Here is a 17,912-nt window from a genome sequence, read left to right as displayed (position 1 = left end):
CTCTCAGCGAATGCCATTAGCTAGGCGGCAGGTTAGATCGGCAGAGCTGTGTCGCTCAGCAGTGTGTTAGTCTTTTTCACACCTCTGAGGGCAGGTCTACACTACCATTTTAGTCAATCTAACTCACATCACTCGGGTGTGAAAAAGACACCACCCTGAGCAGCACAATTTAGAGCAACCTAAGCACTGTCCAAACTGGCGCCTCTCCCACTGACATAGCTGCCGCCTCTCATGGAGTAATGACAGGAGAGCGTTCTTCTGCCGTCATATAACATCGTCACCAGACGCTGGTTCCCAAGGTGGCACCGTTGCAGCCAAAAAAAGCCTCTGGGCAAAGACAGAGGAGCCAGAGAGCTGAAACAGAGCCGGGGCGGGCACTCAGAGATGCCACTCAGTGCCAGGCTTCCCAGCTGTCTGCCCCGCACAGGCAGGGCTGCTTCCATTGAAGAGTGGCAGCCTCAGAGGCCCTCAACTGCCTCTGAAAATGTATGGGAGGATGGAGAGGATGGCGGGTGCGTTTCTGGGATTAGTGCGCCACTTACAAAGGGGTCCGCCACCCTTTGCTTTGTCATGCCTCCCAGAGCAGCCTGAGGGCAGGTGTGTCCCAGCCTGCGGCTCCGAGGTCCATGAACTAGGAAGGGACATTGAAAACCCTGCTGGCTCGTCAAGTGCACTGGGCAGTAGGTATGTCACCAAGCAGTTGCTGCGGATGCACCAAAGCCTCCACGTCTGTCAGTGAGGAAGAGGATGGCACCCTGGATTGCCTTGCCCCTGGAGCAGAGGCTTTCTGTGCTTGGGGGAGTGGCAGGGGACAGGTTGATTGTGGGAGGGAGGAAGAAGGGCCAGAGCAAGGTCCCAGGCAGGGCCGTGGCAGGGCAGCATGTGGCACGCGGGGCCAATGTGGGCGGAGATGGTGGGAAGTCCGAGTTGGCCTGCACCGTATTCTGGGAGTTGGTGGTGAGCGAGGGGAGAGGGCGGTCAGCGGGCTGTATCTCATACTTACCTGGCAGGGGAGACACCATGATCACGAAGGTGGTTTTCTCAGGGCGAGGCTCATCCATTGCACTGCGGGTGTGCTGACCCCTGCGATTTCCCCAAATGCGGGAAACTCAGCTGTATAATTTGTGGTAGTGGTAGTGGGGGACTGCAAAGACAGATAAAGATATCAGCTGTGATCTTTTGTTTTTCATTTCCTTGTGTTGTTATTGGGATGGCTAGTTATACATTTGTGTATTTATTGTTTGTTGCAAGTGTTTTGCAACCATCCTGCATTAAGCGGTTTCTGACGTGAAGAACACCTCTGACTTTCCTGCTGGCACTTCCTTTGTCTGTTCTTCTCTATTTGGTTCTCATTTCTATGACAATATCTGTCAAAAATCTGTCTCACATGAAGCCTGGGAATCCCATCTCCAAGATGCAGGCTGATCCCCTGTCCCTGCATCGGAATGGCTTTTGCTGTCCGTTCTCTCCCTCCGGCACGTCTGCACTATGGAGACTAGGCCGGTACAACCATGTGGCAGAGGAGGTCTTTCTGTCGCTTTTGGTGCACTGTCTCCTGAACGGCGTTAGCTAGGCTGGGAGTTTTGTCACCAAGAAATGGGTTTGTCTTTTACACACCCCGAGAGACAGAGCTATGTCAACGTAACTGTTCAGCACACACCAAGAATCAGGGCTGGTCTACACGGGGAACTTATTTCAACACAACATCATCAGTCAGGGGCGTGGAAGGAAGAATTCTTCCGTAGACCTAGCTCCTGCCTTCCAGGGAGGTCTACACAGATGGAAGAAGCCCGGCTTGCATCTAGACTGAAGTGCCCGGGTGGTGCCACCATAGCAACTTAAGGGGAGTGGTACACTCAGAGAGACCCTTAGGCTCTCTCTTCCTAGTGCTAGTCTCCACGTCCCAACAAGGTGGCAAAAAAATCCTTGCTGGCAGACATGGTCCTCCCCGACCTTACCTAAACCATCCTGGGCCACACAATCTTTGATAATCTTTGTTTGGTCCAGGACCGCCTGGAGCTTGGGTGTAGGAATGGTCTGTCATTCGCCCTCCTGTCCCTGGACCAGAAGGTGAACCACAAGTATTTCCTGGGCATTTGGCTTCGGGCCCCAGTTTGTGGGCTTTCTCCAGGTACTGTACGCTTCCGTGGGCTGTTTGATCAAGCTCAGCTGGCCCCTGAACAAACCTGTCAGTTTCAGGTGACCATGGATCAGGGCTGTCCACAGTCAGGCCAGCTGTACACTGCGGCCATTGAGCCTTTCCTCCCTCTCCTCCGTAGGAGGTTGATTGATTGAGTTGGTGCTCCGTGAGCCAAAGTTGCACAGGGCGCTCCTCATGGTCCCAAACCCCGGGTGACCTGATGCAAGTGGAGGCCAGCCAGGCCATCTACTCATTGGCCTCCTCTGACTGGGTCACTTGGGTCAAGAGCTTTGGCCTGAGGGTCGGGGACAGGTTGCAGGCAAGCTCCCTCCCACCCACACTCCAGGCCCTCTGGTGAAGCGCGGGGGCTGCTCCTTTATCTGGGCCTTTACCTTTCCGCCACCCCTCCCCCTGCCAGAGAACTGGCAGGGTTTGGAGGTCAGGGTGGCTGTGGAGTGGACAGGACGGCTCCAGTGTCTCTCCCTGTCGGGGAGGATGCTGGTGCTTAGCCAGCTGGTCCCGTCCATGCACTGGCAGTGGCATAACACCCTGAGCCTGGCCCTGGGTACCCTGGCCTGCCTTCAGAGCTTAGCTCTGGAGTTCTTTTGGCCAGGCCTGCACTGGGTCTCTGCGGGAGTGCTGAGTCTTTCCCTGGAAAAGGGAGGACAGGGCCTGCTCTACCTCTGTAGTCAGGTCCGTGTCTTCCACCTCCAGACCCCGCAGAGACTTCTCTCTGGTGCATGTGCCCAGCACGGAGCACACTGGCACATGCCTTCCTCCACCGCCTCCGAGGGCTCCGGTAGGACCCGCAGCTCTTTTATCTTCCCTGAGACCCCGCTGAGGTGCCCGTCTTCTACCAGGCTGGGTTCTCCCTGGGTCCCAGGGCCCACCGGAGATATCAGCTGGTGGCTCCTCCATAGAGCCATGCACAGGGGCGTGCACCCAGCGCGGTTAACGCCTCCCCCCAACACTTGCCACTTTGCCTCCCGTAAGGCGTACCCCTTTCCCCCCATGGGGGTCCTGCAGACCCACCCAGCTGTGTTGACCCAACAGGTCAGCACCGCCCCGCACACGCCAAGGCCAGAACATCCCAACGCTTGTTAATTAGCTTTAGCCAAGCTCAGAGTTCTGGGGACCTGAGGAACGATTTTTGTTAGTCTGGCGGCCGGCAACACCGCCCCGCCCCCGCCCCCGGCCCCGCCCAGCCCGGAGCCGGGAAGGAGGCGGAGCCGCGTGCCAGGGGCTGCAGCCGCAGCTCGGAGGCGGGGCCTCCCTGGCGCTGAGCAGGCCGGCCGGGAAGGCTCATTAGCATACCCATGATGCATTGCGCTCAGGGACGCGCCCTTCCCCTCCCTCCCCCGCTGGGCTGGGTTTGGTTCGGGTCCCGGGTGCCGCTGCTCGGAATCGCGGTTCTATCGGGCCGGTGCAATGGGCGGAGGGAGCGGGGGTGCCGCTGCCCAGCCGCCGGCGGGGTCACCGTGTGTTACTGAGGGGATGCTGCTGCCCGGGCAGGGCCTCCTTGGGCTGTGTGTCATACTCTGGTTTCTCTTAAGATCGTATAAATCTTTCGCCTTTTACTAAAGATTTCCGTGCAAAGGAGCATTTACGAGTTTGTACCCAATTTTTTGAGGCTTCACTTCGGTGAAGCTTCCCAATACGGTGAAAACAACAGATTGAGTAATCTAGAGTTCAATTGAATAATGTTTAAGTGCTTTGAAGTTTTCATTATTTGCCACCCGTATAGACAGTTTTGTGGTTATGAAGCTGATGGGTGACTGATGTAGTAATTTCAGATTTTTCCTGTAAGGTTTTGTGAAATCTTAGGTTACAAAATCCGTTTCTTGTCTTGATTCATAATTTTATCGATTGATATCTCCTCCGTTAATTTAACTCGTTCTTTTTTAATTTTTTTTATACTTTTGACAATGTGGTTCATAGGTTAATTTCATTGGGTGATACTCTTCCATCTTTTTTGTGTAGTGTAGGAAAAGATAAATAAGCCCATCCCTTTTTCTACACCAGCATTTTATACACTTCTCTCATATTCCCTCTTAGTCATCTCTTCCCAAACTGAACAGCATTAATATTAATCTCTCCTCATATGGAAGCCACTCCATACCCTTGATCATATTAGTTCCCCTTCTCCAAACCTTTTCCATTTCTACTCTATCCTTTTTCAGATGGCGTGACCAGAACTGGACACTATTCAAGATGTGGGTGCACCATGGATTTATATAGTAGCATTATGTTTTCTCTTATTTTCCTATCCTTGTCCTTATAGCTACTAACATTCTGGTAACCTCTGTGCTGCCATGCATTGAGAGCACTATCCACGGTGATGCCAAGAGCTCGTTCTAGAGAGGTCACAGCTAATTTAGAACCCATCATTTTAGATGTGTAGTTAGGATTATTTTTTCCAAGGTGCATTACTTTGCATTTAGCAACATTGCAGGTCATCTGCGAGTTTGTTGCCCAGTCACCCCGGTTTGTGAAATCTCCTGTAACACTTTAGTAGTCAGCTTTGGACATAATTTGGGAATATTTTTGTGTCATCTGCAAACTTTGTCGCTTCACTGTTCATTCCCTTTTCCAGCTCGTTTATTAATATATTGAATAGCACAGCTTCAGTACAGCTCCTGGGAGACCTTGCTATTCGCCAACTTCCATTTCACAAGCCACAATCGGTAGGCAGGGCCAGGAGCAGGGCCAAAGCCACAGTCAGGGACCAGGAGCCAGGGCCAGAGCTGCAGCTGGGATGGAGGCTTTAGCTGGCTGCCTGCTTCTGGTGTAGCTCAACTAAGCCTTAATGTTAGTTTTTGTGTCTTTAGCAAGTTACCGATACTTTCTTGGTCTGCCTGATTATACTTTTACACTAAACCGGCCAGAGGTGGGCACTTTCCTATTATCCTCACTAGGCTTTAATTGCCAAAGCTGAACAGATTGATTATTTTTGCCTTTAATAGCCTCTATTACGCCACTGTTTGGCCATGGTGGCATCCTTTTGCTCTTCTTTTTTAATTTTAGTGTCTACATTTAATCCGTGCCTCTAATTATAGTGTTTTTAAATAGTCCGCATGTTGCCTGCAGGCATTTAACTCTTGTGACAGTGCATATTAATTTCCATCTAACAAGCTGTACTTGTATTAATTGATAGATTTCAGGTCATTAACGTTGCTTGGCAGCAGAGAAAGTTGTAAGTTGGACACAAACCTATTTCCCAGAAGATTGCACTGCCACAAGAGTTAAATACAAACAACGAAAACTTCAAAGCACTTAAACATTATTCAATTGAACTCTAGATTACTCAATCTGTTGTTTTCACCGTATTGGGGAGCTTCACCGAAGTGAAGCCTCAAAAAATTGGGTACAAACTCGTAAATGTTCCTCTCCACGGAAATCTTTAGTAAAAGGCGAAAGATTTATACGATCTGAAGAGAAACCAGAGTATGACACACAGCCCAAGGAGGCCCTGCCCGGGCAGCAGCATCCCCTCAGTAACACACGGTGACCCCGCCGGCGGCTGGGCAGCGGCACCCCCCGCTCCCTCCGCCCATTGCACCGGCCCGATAGAACCGCGATTCCGAGCAGCGGCACCCGGGACCCGAACCAAACCCAGCCCAGCGGGGGAGGGAGGGGAAGGGCGCGTCCCTGAGCGCAATGCATCATGGGTATGCTAATGAGCCTTCCCGGCCGGCCTGCTCAGCGCCAGGGAGGCCCCGCCTCCGAGCTGCGGCTGCAGCCCCTGGCACGCGGCTCCGCCTCCTTCCCGGCTCCGGGCTGGGCGGGGCCGGGGGCGGGGGCGGGGCGGTGTTGCCGGCCGCCAGACTAACAAAAATCGTTCCTCAGGTCCCCAGAACTCTGAGCTTGGCTAAAGCTAATTAACAAGCGTTGGGATGTTCTGGCCTTGGCGTGTGCGGGGCGGTGCTGACCTGTTGGGTCAACACAGCTGGGTGGGTCTGCAGGACCCCCATGGGGGGAAAGGGGTACGCCTTACGGGAGGCAAAGTGGCAAGTGTTGGGGGGAGGCGTTAACCGCGCTGGGTGCACGCCCCTGTGCATGGCTCTATGGAGGAGCCACCAGCTGATATCTCCGGTGGGCCCTGGGACCCAGGGAGAACCCAGCCTGGTAGAAGACGGGCACCTCAGCGGGGTCTCAGGGAAGATAAAAGAGCTGCGGGTCCTACCGGAGCCCTCGGAGGCGGTGGAGGAAGGCATGTGCCAGTGTGCTCCGTGCTGGGCACATGCACCAGAGAGAAGTCTCTGCGGGGTCTGGAGGTGGAAGACACGGACCTGACTACAGAGGTAGAGCAGGCCCTGTCCTCCCTTTTCCAGGGAAAGACTCAGCACTCCCGCAGAGACCCAGTGCAGGCCTGGCCAAAAGAACTCCAGAGCTAAGCTCTGAAGGCAGGCCAGGGTACCCAGGGCCAGGCTCAGGGTGTTATGCCACTGCCAGTGCATGGACGGGACCAGCTGGCTAAGCACCAGCATCCTCCCCGACAGGGAGAGACACTGGAGCCGTCCTGTCCACTCCACAGCCACCCTGACCTCCAAACCCTGCCAGTTCTCTGGCAGGGGGAGGGGTGGCGGAAAGGTAAAGGCCCAGATAAAGGAGCAGCCCCCGCGCTTCACCAGAGGGCCTGGAGTGTGGGTGGGAGGGAGCTTGCCTGCAACCTGTCCCCGACCCTCAGGCCAAAGCTCTTGACCCAAGTGACCCAGTCAGAGGAGGCCAATGAGTAGATGGCCTGGCTGGCCTCCACTTGCATCAGGTCACCCGGGGTTTGGGACCATGAGGAGCGCCCTGTGCAACTTTGGCTCACGGAGCACCAACTCAATCAATCAACCTCCTACGGAGGAGAGGGAGGAAAGGCTCAATGGCCGCAGTGTACAGCTGGCCTGACTGTGGACAGCCCTGATCCATGGTCACCTGAAACTGACAGGTTTGTTCAGGGGCCAGCTGAGCTTGATCAAACAGCCCACGGAAGCGTACAGTACCTGGAGAAAGCCCACAAACTGGGGCCCGAAGCCAAATGCCCAGGAAATACTTGTGGTTCACCTTCTGGTCCAGGGACAGGAGGGCGAATGACAGACCATTCCTACACCCAAGCTCCAGGCGGTCCTGGACCAAACAAAGATTATCAAAGATTGTGTGGCCCAGGATGGTTTAGGTAAGGTCGGGGAGGACCATGTCTGCCAGCAAGGATTTTTTTGCCACCTTGTTGGGACGTGGAGACTAGCACTAGGAAGAGAGAGCCTAAGGGTCTCTCTGAGTGTACCACTCCCCTTAAGTTGCTATGGTGGCACCACCCGGGCACTTCAGTCTAGATGCAAGCCGGGCTTCTTCCATCTGTGTAGACCTCCCTGGAAGGCAGGAGCTAGGTCTACGGAAGAATTCTTCCTTCCACGCCCCTGACTGATGATGTTGTGTTGAAATAAGTTCCCCGTGTAGACCAGCCCTGATTCTTGGTGTGTGCTGAACAGTTACGTTGACATAGCTCTGTCTCTCGGGGTGTGTAAAAGACAAACCCATTTCTTGGTGACAAAACTCCCAGCCTAGCTAACGCCGTTCAGGAGACAGTGCACCAAAAGCGACAGAAAGACCTCCTCTGCCACATGGTTGTACCGGCCTAGTCTCCATAGTGCAGACGTGCCGGAGGGAGAGAACGGACAGCAAAAGCCATTCCGATGCAGGGACAGGGGATCAGCCTGCATCTTGGAGATGGGATTCCCAGGCTTCATGTGAGACAGATTTTTGACAGATATTGTCATAGAAATGAGAACCAAATAGAGAAGAACAGACAAAGGAAGTGCCAGCAGGAAAGTCAGAGGTGTTCTTCACGTCAGAAACCGCTTAATGCAGGATGGTTGCAAAACACTTGCAACAAACAATAAATACACAAATGTATAACTAGCCATCCCAATAACAACACAAGGAAATGAAAAACAAAAGATCACAGCTGATATCTTTATCTGTCTTTGCAGTCCCCCACTACCACTACCACAAATTATACAGCTGAGTTTCCCGCATTTGGGGAAATCGCAGGGGTCAGCACACCCGCAGTGCAATGGATGAGCCTCGCCCTGAGAAAACCACCTTCGTGATCATGGTGTCTCCCCTGCCAGGTAAGTATGAGATACAGCCCGCTGACCGCCCTCTCCCCTCGCTCACCACCAACTCCCAGAATACGGTGCAGGCCAACTCGGACTTCCCACCATCTCCGCCCACATTGGCCCCGCGTGCCACATGCTGCCCTGCCACGGCCCTGCCTGGGACCTTGCTCTGGCCCTTCTTCCTCCCTCCCACAATCAACCTGTCCCCTGCCACTCCCCCAAGCACAGAAAGCCTCTGCTCCAGGGGCAAGGCAATCCAGGGTGCCATCCTCTTCCTCACTGACAGACGTGGAGGCTTTGGTGCATCCGCAGCAACTGCTTGGTGACATACCTACTGCCCAGTGCACTTGACGAGCCAGCAGGGTTTTCAATGTCCCTTCCTAGTTCATGGACCTCGGAGCCGCAGGCTGGGACACACCTGCCCTCAGGCTGCTCTGGGAGGCATGACAAAGCAAAGGGTGGCGGACCCCTTTGTAAGTGGCGCACTAATCCCAGAAACGCACCCGCCATCCTCTCCATCCTCCCATACATTTTCAGAGGCAGTTGAGGGCCTCTGAGGCTGCCACTCTTCAATGGAAGCAGCCCTGCCTGTGCGGGGCAGACAGCTGGGAAGCCTGGCACTGAGTGGCATCTCTGAGTGCCCGCCCCGGCTCTGTTTCAGCTCTCTGGCTCCTCTGTCTTTGCCCAGAGGCTTTTTTTGGCTGCAACGGTGCCACCTTGGGAACCAGCGTCTGGTGACGATGTTATATGACGGCAGAAGAACGCTCTCCTGTCATTACTCCATGAGAGGCGGCAGCTATGTCAGTGGGAGAGGCGCCAGTTTGGACAGTGCTTAGGTTGCTCTAAATTGTGCTGCTCAGGGTGGTGTCTTTTTCACACCCGAGTGATGTGAGTTAGATTGACTAAAATGGTAGTGTAGACCTGCCCTCAGAGGTGTGAAAAAGACTAACACACTGCTGAGCGACACAGCTCTGCCGATCTAACCTGCCGCCTAGCTAATGGCATTCGCTGAGAGGAGTTTAAATGAGGCAAAAGGACAACACTGGATTGTTGGTTTCGGGGTTCAGTTATTGTGGCAGTTTGTCAGGGGGTTGCGTTATACAAAGTACCCTCTGCTCCCTAAACAGAAAGTTTCAACACTGACTGAGGCTGGGAGCATGTGGCAGGCAAGCAGAGAGAAGGCCAATGGACTATAATCCTGTTCTATGTTTCCTTGCAGAATAAAGCCTTGTTCCTGGTGGGTGGATCTGGTCTGAGGTGAATACACACTGACACACAACACAGAGCACACACAGGAGCCTCAGGCCCTGTTTCCCAAAGCTGCGTAAAAAGTCACAAGGCAGACTTTCCCTGTCTTGAACGCCCTCGTGTTGGGCTAGCAGACAGGAGAGGCTACACAGCCATAGAGCTCCCTCTCCCCTCTTTCTTCTTTATACCTAGAGTGCTCCCCTGGTACCACCCCTTCCAATGTATGCCCATATTCCATTTTGGAGGGTCTTGAGTCTGGGGGTTTTGGACCACCTCTTTTATACCCCATGGGAGGGGTACGGAGGGAAGTTATATTTTGGCCAGGGTCATTTTTATGGCCTTTAGTGTTTCTTTCTCACACCTCCCTTTACGCCCTTGCTCCGCCCAACCGGTTGCTTGACCTGGCTATGGCATCTGTCTTGAAGAGGATCAATCCCCCACTACATCTCGAAGGGTTTTAATGACATCCCTTACCTCCACTCATAGAAAACCCATCTGGTTGTGGGTAGGTCAGGGTAACACAGTGTCTGTGTTCTGTTCTTTGTCTACACGTGTGTCCCAAAACACCTCCGCTTTCAAGCAGGCCCAAAATTCTATACACCGGCTGTAATGCTTACACAAATCTAAAGTTTGTACCAGCAGCCCTTGCGACAGACTTCTTTCCCAGACAGGGAAACTGAGGCACAGAGAGACTGAGTGACTTGCCCCCAGTCACCCAGGAAGTCTGTGGCAGAGCAGGGGGCTGGGGGCTGATGCTTTGTCTTCGGGACAGACGGGTCCCCCCTTCCTGCCGGCTCCCTCCTGCTTCCCCAGGTCCTTTTGGTCCTCCTCGCCTGGGGCTGCCGGGCTGGGGGCTGTCGGAGACTTGAAGCCTCCTTGGTGCCTCCCGACCGACGGGCCCCGCCTCCGCTGGGTGACAGAGGCAGCCCGGAGAGCCGCTCCCTGCTCTGCGCTGCAGCGTCCGCCCGGCCGGCTCGGGGAGAGCGGCCCAGCAGGGCCCCGGGAGGGACCGAGCGACACTTGGGAGGGCTCGTGAGCCTGCAGGGCTCGCGCCGCTGAAGAGGGGGGGCCGGCAAACGGAGGGCGCGGGGCGGGGCAGGCCGGCTGCAGGAAGGCCCTGGCCGGAGGGGCGGAGCCGCATGAGCACGTATGCAGATCTGTGCTCGAGCAGAGCATTGTGGGAGTGAAAAGAGGCTGCGCTCAGAGCCCCGATTTGCCATCTGGGGCTCGGTGGCGAGAAGGCCTCGGGTCGGACCGAGTCAGAGCAGCGTGAGGAAGGCGGCACAGGCGCGGCGGAGATGGTGGGAGGTCCGATCCGGGCGGCACCGTGTGTTTTGAGTTGGAGGCGAGCGAGGGCGGGGGGCGGTCGGCGGACTGTATCTCATACTTACCTGGCAGGGGAGACACCATGATCACGAAGGTGGTTTTCCCAGGGCGAGGCTCATCCATTGCACTGCGGGTGTGCTGACCCCTGCGATTTCCCCAAATGCGGGAAACTCGACTGCATAATTTGTGGTAGTGGGGGACTGCGTTCGCGCTCTCCCCTGATTTTTATGGTTAAAGAAAAGAATAATCAGTAGTTCGTGTTTGTAGGTTAACTTTTGTCGTTCTTGCCGTTTGCACACCACCGTGGGATACTACTCTTGAAAACCCAGCGACGTAGTGTTTTTTGAAGCTGGTACATTACAGTGTTTTTAATTTGAGACACTTACAGAGGTATATTTGATATTTTTATGTGTAGTGATCTTTTTGTCTGTGTAGCTGTTTTTTTTCCTGTCTGCAGTTTTTTTCTCCGCACTGTATCTGCACTCTGTTCTCATCTCGCTGGTGAGAGGATGGGTTCAGACGTTTTGCATTAGTGATCTCTTTCATGCAGCAAGAGAAATTCGTTAGTCTTTAAGGTGCTACTGGACTCTCGTTTAAGCCTTTGAGTGTGACCCTCCTTGCCCAGTGGGCACTTGCCCCTGGCTCCTGTGAAATCCCCACTCCTGCTTTGCCCCTAGCCCCTGCATTCCCCTGCTCCTTCACCTGTCTTTGGAAACAGACCTGCCCTGCATGCTAGGTGCTGCTCGCTTCTACCTTGAAAGCTGCTCTTCCATGCACACCTAGGTGGCTCTGGGGGGGACTGAGGAGCAATGTCAGGGCTCCCTGCATCCAGGTCACTTTCCCCATGTGGGCTGTGTAAGGGGAGGGCAGAGAGCCGCAGCTCCTGATGCTTCACAGCACAGCCCAGGTGCGGAAAGTGACCTGGATGAAGGAAGCCCTGGCGTTGCTTCTCGCTTGCTCACCCTCGATCTCCGTGGGCGCACAAAGGAATGTTGGGGGGGGGGGAGTAAACAGTGTCTGTGTGTCACTGCTCATCTCTTCCCCCATGTTCCTTTGCCACGAGGAAACAGGGAGGCTCACAGTCCTGCGCCTGGCCGGGGTCAGGGCTTGCAACCCCCAGTTTGAGAACCAATGGCCTAACTGGTGTCTGGAGAGCACTTCTCTGGGATGCAGGCTTGCTGCCGGCACCGGGGCACCATAGCGTTTCATCTCTCAGAGCACATCTGTGCTATGGAAACGAGGCAGTCTCAATCCTGTGCTGGAGAAGTTTTTGGTCCACTGTCTGTGCAGAGTCCCACAGGAATAATGCTCTGCAGCCACTCAGGGTGAAGCCAGACAGGGCTCTACTGGACTGAGTTCTTTAAGCCCCTTTTGGCTTTATTCTGCAAGGAATCATAGAACAGGATTACAGTCCATTGACCTTCTCTCTGCTTGCCTGCTACACGCTCCCACCAGCTTCAGAGAGTGCTGACACTTTCTGCTGGGAGGGCCGAGGGTGTTTCCTGGCTCCTGCCAGGAAGTTCTCCCAACGTGCCATAGTTTGTAGTCCACGACTTGTAGTTCCCACTGCTGCTGTTGAAGCACACTGGATCTTGGGCTACAGATGTACAGAGCTTTGGTTGGGGGGGAAGGACACTCTACCAACGTATAAAGCTAGTTATGGGAAAAGAAGCCCTATTGGTGTGAAGGGCCGTGGTTTTATGCCTGCTTGTTTAGCCCCAATAAACATAGCATTGCCTGCACTTTGGACTCCGGCATGGGTGGCCCTGTCTCCTCCTGCTGTGTCCCCTGGGCCCACACAGCCCAGGGCCCTGCACCAGTTGCTGCTGCGCTCACCAGCCTCTCCCCTGCCCTGAAGCGGCACTCGGCTTAACGCTTCGAAGCTGGGGCTGCCTGGCCCAGGCCGGGGCTCCGGGGCTCAGGTGGACCCATGCTAGGATGGGCGGGCCAGGGCTCGAGCCAGGTAGGCCTGGAGCCAGTGCGCCGGGGATTGGGCTGCTTCGCCTGGCCTGGCCTGACACCCTGGGGCTGGGGCCAGCCAGGTTGGCTGCCTGGGGGAGGGGCCTGGGACTCAGGCCAGCTGGGAAGGGGCTCCTCTCGCCTCCACAGGGGCCTGGGCAGGGTTTGGTGGGGGTGAGGGGCAGAGCTTTTGGCAGAAGAGGGGTGGTTGCGGGGTAGCCTTCCTGAACAGGCAGTTCACGCACCACTCATAGGCTGTGGCCTGTTGCTTTCTGTCTGTGAACAGATCTGAGAACTGAGAAAAAGGGGCCTGACAAGAAAAGCCCTAACAGCTGTAATCAGGATGTCTAGATAGGGACTTTCCTGAGAACGCTAAATCAGGACAAAATACATAGAAAGGGGCAAACAGTCACCCAAGCTAGAGGCTTGCTCTAATAATTAGATTTATAAAGGCAGCAACAGAACAGTTCTTATCATATCTTACTGGTTACCAAGAAGCCCAAAAATACACTTTCCCTTAACCGGTCCAGCCCTCGTCTCCCATCCAGACAGCCAAGTCAAATAGGGTGAGGATTAAAATCTTGTTCACCATATACAAAGTTCTACTTATCCCAAGAGATCAGACATATTACTCATCAGGTCAATTAATATTTCAGACTTTACCCAAATCCATGTTTACAGCCAATTCTTATTAATTAAACTAAGATTTATTAAAAAGAAAAGAAAGAGCGATTATAGTTACATACAAATAAAGTTCTTAGGTCAGTTTCATAGTAGAGATGGTGAGTTACTGAGTTGCAAAAAGTTCTTTACGAATCAGTTCCATAGGTCATAATCCAATAGGCGTCCATGTGCAGAGTCTACATAAATTCTTCCATGAGAAATAGCAGGGTCATCCAGATTGGAGCTGAGGATCTCAGTCTTGTGACCCAAAACCTCCCCATATAAGGTTCAAGCGGATTTGAAATGAAAAAAGGGTCAGGACCCAAAGTTCTTTCATAGCTCTCTGGCAGACTACAGATAACCTCTTGACAGCAGGTCATGACAGATATCCCTTAGACCAAAAATAGAGAATATACATTGTGGCTTTGAAGTCAATTCCTATTTCCTATATACACACAGGGATTAGTTGCATTGATTAGCATAAGGCAGGTAACCATTCCAGCAGTTCATAGACAGTTTACTACAAACTTTAAGGAGAAATATAGACTATGAATTTATTACATAGAAGTTTCATCTAACTGTTAATATTCCCATTTGATCTCTGAATCAATAGAACATAGGAAGAGACAGGAAGAGAAGTTTATCATCTACCAGTTAATGAGATGTAGACCATGAAATTCAAATGGGGCTGGGCCTACTTATAAAATTAAGCTACCAAATATTACTAATAAGAAGCATATTCCCCTTCAGGTTCCTTCCATGTAGCTCTTTGACCTTCACGCCTGTTCCTGTTTTTTTCATTTCATTTCATTCGTAATCAGTTGAGTCCTGGGCTCAGTAGCTCTTCCCCTTAGGCTGGGGGAGGGGCTTTTAGCCATGGACAGGCATCCCGGAACCCAAAAAGTAAGAAGCATATTGCAAAAGAATGGCGGTGGCTGGAATCCCTTTTGAAAAGAAGTGATTGCTTCTTATTGCATCACACACGTGCTGTTTTCTTCGTTAAGCATGCCCGGTATTTCATCATATTTCAATCATATTTCCTGTGATTAATGGCCCCCCTGGACTGATCAGCCTCTCTAATGAAATTATCTTCTGTAATTAACTCACCTGTACCTCAGTGGCTCCATATTTTTCAAGGATACCTTTTGATTCTGTCTTTTGATGGGTACCACTCAGGTATTATTCAGTTTTCATCTCAGCAAACTCCAACCCCCTTTTGTTAGGAAAGGATGGAACTTTGTGACAAACAAGTGCTGGAATGTTGATTAAACAAAATCCGTCTGGCTAACACCATCTGAACTGAGCACAAACACGTAGGTCTTTCCCCTGTTGTTTGTGTTTGGATTTCCTTTGTTCTCTCATGTAGTTACCAAAAATGCTTGGAAAACACTAAACTGAAGAGTATAAAGAGGGAAGCAATCCTAGCAGCAAGTGCACTTCAAGATTGAGAAATCATTCCACACACAGAACTGTCATCTCGCCCAGCTTTTTTCTGAGACGACAGACCCAAGTTCTCAGAGAAGCTGTCAAGAATTGAAACCACCGCCTCTTGCCTGCATTGGTGAGGAAAATTGCATTTACAGCTACTATATTCTGGACTTTTGGTTTGGGCATGCACTTTGTAAGTGTAGTAATTAAAGCCTTTCTGTCATTATTGAACGAGTGTTGTGTCACACAATTCCTGAATGCACTAATATCAGATCCCAGTTGGTCAGGTAGCAGAGATCACATTGTGAAGCTTCTAACAAATATAGGTAAACACAGAAACATACAATTTGTATTTGCTTCTAATTCTTGGACAATACAAACTTGCGTTTCAGACACTCAGGTCTCTCTAATGTGACTGTTAGCTATCTATAAGAAATGGCCCTGTTTACTATTTCAATCCTTCCCTAATACATTCTTAAAGGTTGAGCTTAAAGGTCACTTAGGCCTGGTCTATACTCACTGGCAAATTCGCCAGCAGTTGATGGGAATTATGCAGCTTCATAGAGCAGCTTGCATAACTTACGTCGACTTCCTAAAGTCTGTTCTGCGCACCCATCTCCACTACGCCTGCGCCAGCGGGAAATGCGTACCCGTCGATGCTGCGCTACGCTTTTTGTGGAGGTGGCTTTATTAAATCGACTTCCGGATCGATTGAGTGGGTCTTCACTTCTGCTCGATCCGTCTGGATAAATCGATCTGATGGGGCCGCCATATTGCAGCCATCAGTGAAGGCATACCCTTAGCACGTTGGTTGTTTAATCGTTGCTGGTTTAGTGTCATGGGGCTGATGGCGCTTGCCTACCTTGCACAAGTCTTGGGGAGGATGGGAGAACTACACTGAAGATTAGGAAGATGCTTGGATACTAGGATAATGGGGGAGGGGCGTGGAGGGGAGCATATTAGCTCCATAACTTAAATCTGTTCTTATCAGTTTAACAGCAGAGGCAGAAACTACACCAACTAAAAGACTGAACTGACAGACGACTGGTCTGAAGATGAATTGTGCAGCTTCTGCTTCAAAAGAACTCCTTTCTTCTACAGATCTTCCTCTTTTTTCTGCTTTGGGGATGTCAGCTCAGACTGAGAAGATGATCACCCTATTGTAGACTCCCCAGAACACGTCAGCCATTGCGTGGCCCACTGCTTCCGGGCTGTAGTTTCCCTTTGGAGGCACCTTTTGCCCTTAGGAAAGGGAAGCAGAGGCTGATGCGTTTACACAGACTAGGCAGCCAGGTGCCACACCGGATCGCACCCCGAGGGCGGGTCCCTCTGGCGGGGCGGGGCGGGGCGTGGCACCCGGCTGCGCTCCACCCCAGGCGCTGCTGGTGCAAAGGCTGCCCAGCCAGAGCCGATGTCTGCCGGGGCCGGGTTGCAGGAGCGGGGCGGGGGCCGCGGAGCTCGGCGGGCTAAGGAGCTGCGCGGGGGCTGCAGGCTGGGGAAGCCCGGCCCCGGGGCAGTGCCCGGGGGCGGCGGGGCTGCGGACAAACCGGCCGCTCTCTGCTGCCCCAGGCGGGCGGTGCTGAGTGCAGGGGGCGGGGCGGGATCCCCGGCAGGCTCCGTGCAATGGTCGGCCCGGCTCGCCCCGGGCGGCTCAGCAGCCCTTGCCCCGGCCCTGCCCGCGCGCCAAGCGGAGCGAGCAGCGCCCAGCCCGGAGCCGGGAGGTAGCTCATTTGCATACCCGTGATGCACTGCGCGCAAGGACGCGATAACTCGGCCGCCGGGCTGGGTTAGTTCTGGTTTCCGGGTGCCGCTGCTCTGAATCGCGGTTCTATCGGGCCGGTGCAATGGGCGGAGGGAGCGGGGGGTGCCGCTGCCCAGCCGCCGGCGGGGTCACCGTGTGTTACTGAGGGGATGCTGCTGCCCGGGCAGGGCCTCTTTGGGGTGTGTGTTATATTCTGGTTTCTCTTCAGATCGTATAAATCTTTCGCCTTTTACTAAAGATTTCCGTGGAGAGGAACATTTACGAGTTTGTACCCAATTTTTTGAGGCTTCATTTCGGTGAAGCTACTTTATAATGTTAAAAAACAGATAAAATGTTTCAGAAAGAAGGTGTGTTAGTACTCTAATGATTTGAAGTGACACTGCCCGCTCATTATTAGGCTGTTGAATAGCAAGGAAGCTGCCTACGCGCGATTCAGAGGTATGTTTGTAAAGTAGTTCTCATACACTTTTAAGCAGCGGGGTAGGAGACACGAGCTTTCCAGCTGCCGCGGGGGCCGACAGCTGTCAGCGGCTGCGGGGAGGCCCCGCTGCTGTCAGCGGCTGCGGGGGCCTCTTGGCTCCGAGCCACGGGGCCACCGTGTCAGGGACTCACTGGCGCGGGGAACTCGGAGCTCCTAGCTGCTGTGAGGGAAGCCCGGTGCTCGGTGGCGGGGACCTGAGGCTCCGGGGTTGTGCTGGTGATAGTTTCCTAGTGCAGATATGCCTGCAGAGAGAGAACAGGGCAGAGAAGGAAATGACTGGCACCATGGAAAAGTGCCTCTCGGGCAGACCATTCTCTTACTAATGATATGAAAAGAAAAAGGAGCAAAACAGTCTGGAAAATGCGATGACGCAGCTCCCGCTGACATATGAGACAGCGCGACGGAATCACCGAACTGGCTTCGCAGAATACAGCACACAATAACACTGTCTGTTTTCACGAGCAAGAATTCTCTGCATTTTGAGAAACAGTAACACACCATTAATTCTTAAGTTCTTTTCTTTAACTAGGAAAAACAGGGGAGAGCGCGAACGCAGTCCCCCACTACCACAAATTATGCAGTCGAGTTTCCCGCATTTGGGGAAATCGCAGGGGTCAGCACACCCGCAGTGCAATGGATGAGCCTCGCCCTGGGAAAACCACCTTCGTGATCATGGTGTCTCCCCTGCCAGGTAAGTATGAGATACAGCCCGCCGACCGCCCCCCGCCCTCGCTCGCCTCCAACTCAAAACACACGGTGCCGCCCGGATCGGACCTCCCACCATCCCCAGCCCCGCTG

The 17,912-nt window shown here is 53.2% G+C and overlaps 1 protein-coding gene, 5 non-coding genes and 2 pseudogenes across 6 annotated transcripts in view; 5 read left to right on the top strand and 3 right to left on the bottom strand.

The window, feature by feature from the left end:
* The window catches only part of LOC137166149 (small ribosomal subunit protein eS8), a 125,117-nt gene that overhangs the window by 89,050 nt on the left and 18,155 nt on the right, over nucleotides 1-17,912 (top strand). The window lies entirely within an intron of this gene.
* LOC137166218 (U1 spliceosomal RNA) lies at nucleotides 996-1,150 on the top strand (annotated as a pseudogene).
* LOC137166227 (U5 spliceosomal RNA) lies at nucleotides 3,674-3,789 on the top strand. Its single transcript, XR_010923594.1, has one exon. It is a non-coding gene; the product is annotated as a U5 spliceosomal RNA (small nuclear RNA).
* On the bottom strand, nucleotides 5,473-5,588 carry LOC137166221 (U5 spliceosomal RNA). The gene has a single exon (XR_010923589.1). It is a non-coding gene; the product is annotated as a U5 spliceosomal RNA (small nuclear RNA).
* On the bottom strand, nucleotides 8,113-8,267 carry LOC137166217 (U1 spliceosomal RNA; annotated as a pseudogene).
* Nucleotides 10,879-11,042, top strand: LOC137166237 (U1 spliceosomal RNA). Its single transcript, XR_010923603.1, has one exon. It is a non-coding gene; the product is annotated as a U1 spliceosomal RNA (small nuclear RNA).
* On the top strand, nucleotides 16,822-16,937 carry LOC137166223 (U5 spliceosomal RNA). Its single transcript, XR_010923591.1, has one exon. It is a non-coding gene; the product is annotated as a U5 spliceosomal RNA (small nuclear RNA).
* LOC137166226 (U1 spliceosomal RNA) lies at nucleotides 17,650-17,813 on the bottom strand. Its single transcript, XR_010923593.1, has one exon. It is a non-coding gene; the product is annotated as a U1 spliceosomal RNA (small nuclear RNA).

The sequence above is a fragment of the Emydura macquarii genome, unplaced genomic scaffold (assembly GCF_026122565.2).
Source record: "Emydura macquarii macquarii isolate MOO-44397 ecotype Brisbane River unplaced genomic scaffold, CSIRO-AGI_Emac_v2 contig_2805, whole genome shotgun sequence".
NCBI lineage: Eukaryota > Metazoa > Chordata > Testudines > Chelidae > Emydura > Emydura macquarii.
This window is presented reverse-complemented; position numbering and strand designations above follow the sequence as displayed.